The sequence below is a fragment of the Hoplias malabaricus genome, unplaced genomic scaffold (genome assembly GCF_029633855.1).
Source record: "Hoplias malabaricus isolate fHopMal1 unplaced genomic scaffold, fHopMal1.hap1 scaffold_197, whole genome shotgun sequence".
Taxonomy (NCBI): Eukaryota; Metazoa; Chordata; class Actinopteri; order Characiformes; family Erythrinidae; genus Hoplias; species Hoplias malabaricus.
Window position 1 is genome coordinate 6,852 of NW_027100879.1, and position 5,649 is coordinate 12,500.

Sequence of the window (5,649 nt, forward strand, 5' to 3'; positions counted from 1 at the left end):
TCAAAACCTAAGTCGAGACCTCCATAGACCCCGGTGATGCGAATACCGAAGCCCGAGGACTGGCACCCCTCTGGGCTAGGGTGGTGGTTAATCCGGCCCCCCCTCTGGAGGTTTTCAAAACCTAAGTCGAGACCTCCATAGACCCCGGTGATGCGAATACCGAAGCCCGAGGACTGGCACCCCTCTGGGCTAAGGGGATGGTTTGGGTGGCCTCCCCTTCAATCCCGATGATTCGTTCGATATATGCCCAGGGAGGTGAACACTTCTCTGGGCGTGAGGGGGTCGAGCGTATGAGGGTTGTACCCCGTTATGGTTCCTACTATAAACGAATCCGAGCGGCGGGTCCACAGGCCACCGACCACCTGCCCACTTGCGGGGTGGGTGCGACGGGCCGCCCGCCGGCAGTTGTCCCCGTTCCTAACCTAACTCTTGCCCGTGCGCGAGTCGAAAGGGGCATACAAACCCCCGAGGCGAAGACCGGCGTTCCGCTTGGTCTAATGTGGGATCTCCCAGATTTTCCCCTCCGCGGGGACTTGGGAGCGCACCACCGGGCCCCCGCGCTGGAAACGGCCGGAGGCAAAGAGCGCATTAGAGGTGTCACGGATCGGTCTTTTTAAACGGACCGCGGCTGGAAGTTCGCAGGGGAAGAGGCGCTCGGTTTACGGTTCCCGGGCCCCGACCCCCTTCGTCTTCTTAAATCGAGAAAACTAACCGTAGGCTCCGGGGGGGCGAATCGTAAAACCTTTGCCGACCTCCTCGCACTGCGAGGGGGCCAGGATTTGCGGCTTGTCCGCGTATCGGTCCTACCAAGGACCGCGGCTGGAAGTTCGCAGGGGAAGAGGCGCTCGGTTTACGGTTCCCGGGCCCCGACCCCCTTCGTCTTCTTAAATCGAGAAAACTAACCGTAGGCTCCGGGGGGCGAATCGTAAAACCTTTGCCGACCTCCTCGCACTGCGAGGGGGCCAGGATTTTGCGGCTTGTCCGCGTATCGGTCCTACCAAGGACCGCGGCTGGAAGTTCGGTGGTGAGCCCTCGACCTTACGAGATTGGGGGCAAAACCCTTCGTCTTCTGAACATCAGACGGCTCCGGGGGGGGCGTACCGTAAAACCTATGCCGACCTCCTCGCGCTTTGAGGGGGCCAGGAAATTCTCTTCCATTCTCTTCCCTTAAACGGACGTCCTTTACGCCCGTTCGAAATGCGGCATACCCGGAGCACCAGGGGCAGGCTTCTAATCCGAAATAATACCGGCTTTTAGAACGATCCTCCCCGCCACGTGCTCCAGCCTCCATGGCTCGTGGACCCCCCGTAACAGGGGGTCCGCTTGTCCCAGAATCGTTCCGAGGGAGACTTAGCCGATCCGTCGGTCTAATTTCCACCGCAGTTTGGGTCCGTTAAAAGGTCCGAGTCGGTGGTGCCTTAGGGTCGGGATCCTATTGAGGGAAGGAACCGGCCCCTAGCCTGCACCGTCCGGGCCTTGAATCGTACATTTTCCAAGTAGTCAAACCCCCGATTGCAGACCCACCTCCGGGGGGTCTCGTTCGAAAAGCCTTTCCGCGGTGCGCGTCTCTTCCTCCTTCGGGGGGTCGAGTTCCACGCACCACCGACTCTCTCTCTTTCCCCAAGCCGGGTTTGAGTACCAGAGGGATCGGCCTGGTTGATCCTGCCAGTATCATATGCTTGTCTCAAAGATTAAGCCATGCAAGTCTAAGTACACACGGGCGTTGGTACAGTGAAACTGCGAATGGCTCATTAAATCAGTTATGGTTCCTTTGATCGCTCCACACGTTACTTGGTATAACTGTGGTAATTCCAGAGCTAATACATGCAAACGAAGCGTTGGAAGTGGGGGTGCCGTTTCGAGGTGGTCGGTGACTGGTTCACCTTCCCCCCTCGGCGCCCCCCACGGATACGTGCATTTATCAGAACCAAAAAACCCCCTCCCGACTCCGGTCGGGTCCGCTTTGGTGACTCTAGATAACCTTTGGCCGATCGCAGAGCCCTTCGGGGCGGCGACGTCTCATTCGAGTGTCTGCCCTATCAACTTTCGACGGTAGTCTACGGGACTACGTGTGGTGACCACGGGTAACGGGGAATCTGGGTTCGATTCCGGAGAGGGAGCCTGAGAAACGGCTACCACATCCAAGGAAGGCAGCAGGCGCGCAAATTACCCATTCCCGACACGGGGAGGTAGTGACGAAAAATATCGGTGCGAGGCCCCGTTTGAAGGTTTCGGGACCGAAATGAACTCAATCTACGTCCGTGGGTGAGGACCCATTGGAGGGCAAGTCTGGTGCCAGCAGCCGCGGTAATTCCAGCTCCAATAGCGTATGTTAACGTTGCTGCAGTTAAAAAGCTCGTAGTTGGATCCGGGGACGGGTCCCGGCTGCCGGGCCTCTGCCCGTCCGGACTTCGCGGTGGGAAGCTGCCCCTCTCCGGGGGGGTTGGGGACCCCCCGCGGGTCTCTGGGTGGAGGTCGCGGGACCTTGTCCCTACTCATCCGGTGTCCTCTGCTCCCTTCCTCCGCGGAGAGGCCCTTAGCTGGGTCGTCCGCCGCGGTTGAATACGTGGGGGGCGGAAGGGTCCGGTGCGTTTACTTTGAACAAAACAGAGTGCTCAAAGCAGGCCGAAGCGTGCCTTGAATGGACTGAGCTAGGAATAATGGAATAAGGCCTTCCCATGGGGGGCGAGTCGGAGCTCTTCGGCGAGGCGGCCGGGCGGGGCCGTTTTCTGGCCGCCGCACGGTTCCCCGAGCCGGGGGGGTATCCGACCGCTCTCTTGGTCCTATTTCGTGGGTTTGACGGACCAAAGGTCATGATTAAGAGGGACGGCCGGGGGCATTCGTACCGCACCGAGAGAGGTGAAATTCGTAGACCGGTGCGGGACGGACAAAAGCGAAGGCATTTGCCAAGAATGTTTTCATTAATCAAGAACGAAAGTCGGAGGATCGAAGACGATCAGGTACCGTCGTAGTTCCGACCGTAAACTATGCCGACCCGCGATCCGGCGGCGTTGGGTTAACGACTATGACCCGCCGGGCAGCGTCCGGGAAACCACGAGTCTTTGGGCTCTGGGGGGAGTACGGTTGCAAAGCTGAAACTTAAAGGAATTGACGGAAGGGCACCACCAGGAGTGGAGCTTGCGGCTTAATTTGACTCAACGCGGGGAACCTAACCCGGCCCGGACACGGTAAGGATTGACAGATTGACGGCTCTTTCTCGATTCTGTGGGTGGTGGTGCATGGCCGTTGGTAGTTCGTGGAGCGATTCGTCTGGTCAATTCCGGTAACGAACGAGATCCCATCCTTTAAGTAGTTACACGGCCCCTCTCCTGGGTCGGACTCTATCCCCGAAGGTCCCCGTTCGCGGGGGGTCCCCATCGGGGTGGGGGTGTTGGGGGTTTCGGCGGGGGTCCGGTTCTACCCCGGATCGGTTCGGGGAGGTGATGCGGTTGACGGGGGTTCAGTTCTGCGTCGAGTGGGTGGCTCCGGCCTCTCCCCTTCGCGTTCGGTTCCCTCCCCGATGCCGTCCGCACCTCGTTCCGCTCTCCGGGTGTGGGTTGTCCGTCCTTCGCCTTCGCCTTCCCTCTCCCCTCCCCGGTGCCCTCCCGCTTACCGCGGGCCTGAAGGTTGGGGTTCGCCCGGTGGGAATCAGCGGTCGGTGGCTAAACTTCTTAGAGCGATTTGTGGCACAGAAGCCACTTGAGAAATGGAGCAATAACAGGTCTGTGATGCCCTTAGAAGTCCGGGGTCGCACGTGAGCTACAATGGCTGGTTCAACATGTAAGTTACCCTACGCCGAGAGGTGCGGGCAATCCTATGAACGCCATTCCCCGCTGGGGACAGGGGATTGCAACTATTCCCCTCGAACGAGGAATTCCAAGTAGGCGCGGGTCACCAGCCCGCGTCGATTAAGTCCCTGCCCTTTGTACACACCGCCCGTCGCTACTACCGATCGGATGCCTCGGTGAGGTCCTCGGACCGTCCCCGGGGCGGCCCTCGAACGGGGGTCGCCTCCGGGCGATGGGAAGTCGATCGAACCCGGACATCTAGAGGGAGTAAAAGTCGTAACAAGGTTTTCGTAGGGGAACCTGCGGAAGGATCAATAACGGTGACCTGGCCGCGGTCGGCGCCCGCCGTCCGTGCCGGTTGTCGAGTCGGACTCGAGAGGCCGAACCTCCCCCCCGGCGGGTACCTTCAAGGTATGGACCGCAGAAGCCTCGTACCTTTCGTCGTCGGCCGACGTGAGTCTCTCCCCCCTCCGGGTGGGTGGACGTAGCGAGCCGGCTTCGGAACTCGGGGTTATGCGAGGACCGCCTTAGGTGCATAGGTACCCCGGTCCGCCCCTCCCGTTCGCGGGGGGAAGAGTGGCGCCGGAGCCGCCCGCCGGGTAGTTAAACCCAAAAAACCATTGATCGTTGAAGGCTTGATTGTGCGTGCGCGAGTCAAAGGGGCTTACTCACCCCCAGGGCGTTGGCCGGTGCTCGCCGGCCTCGGTGGGATCTCCCTGAACCCATCCCCCCGGCACAGGGGGCGGTGGTGGACGGGAGCGTACCGCCGGGCGAAACTCTTTCCCCTCACGGGGTTAGAGCGGAGCTTAAGAGCGCATGCAAAATACCCCCGATGTTGGCTTCGCAGAGACGGACCGTATAATAGTCTAAGGCCGGTGCGCGAGTTGAAGGGGCCTCACGAACCCCGGATGCGTTTATAAACACCCGAAAGGAGACGGCCGGTGCCCGCCGGTCCTGACTAGGTGGGATCTACCCAGCGCCTTCCCCTAAGCGGGGACTTGGGAGCGTACCACCGGGCCTCGCTCATACCCTCCGGGGTGGAGAGCTTGGCTTTGAGCGCACGCCTGAATGCCTTAGACCGGGACCCGTAACGCAGCGAACCAAACCCCTGGGCCTCGCCGGGAACGGCGGGTGCCTAGACCCCGGTCTCCTAAACCACGTAAGTCTCGGGCACCTACTCGGGCGATCGTCCCCCGGGCCGTAACTCCTCGGTCCGGTGGTGACGCCCAGGTTCAATGACCTTTCCCCCCCTGCACGGGGGTGGAAGGCACCCGGCTTGAAATATATTGGCAAAAATTGTCTCTTGTTCGAATGGCTTCCTTCGCCCGGCCTGTAACGGGCCGGGCACAAACCCGAATACGACTCTTAGCGGTGGATCACTCGGCTCGTGCTTCGATGAAGAACGCAGCCATCTGCGTTAACTAATGTGAATTGCAGGACACAGATCATCGAAATTTCGAACGCATATTGCGGCCGCGGGGGTCCATCCCGCGGCCACGCCTGTCTGAGGGTCGCTTTACCCATCGATCGGTCTCCGCGCCCCCGCTGAGAGAGAGAGACCGCGGCTGGAAGCTCGCAGGGCCTGAAAACGGCCCTTCGTCTTCCCAAACGAAGACTCGGTTCCGAGCCAGTCCACGCGGCCCGTGTTGCGAGAGAGCTCCGTACAGGGAACGGAGGGAGAGCCGAGTAGGTCCGGGTCCACGTCCGTTACGGTCTCTCCCCGAGTCCCGAGCGGGGCTCCGCGCAGTCGGACGCGGGGGTGGCGAGTGCCGATTAAACCCAGCGAGCGGGCGAGTGAGCGGGCGGGCGAGCGGCCGGGGTGGGGGGGAAGGTGTCGCGGAGTTCGGTCTCGTGCCGGGCT

General features: G+C 60.9%; 1 non-coding gene across 1 annotated transcript; it reads left to right on the top strand.

The window, feature by feature from the left end:
* Positions 1–5,148: 5,148 nt before the first annotated feature.
* Positions 5,149–5,302, top strand: LOC136682007 (5.8S ribosomal RNA). Its single transcript, XR_010798312.1, has one exon. It is a non-coding gene; the product is annotated as a 5.8S ribosomal RNA (ribosomal RNA).
* Positions 5,303–5,649: the final 347 nt, after the last annotated feature.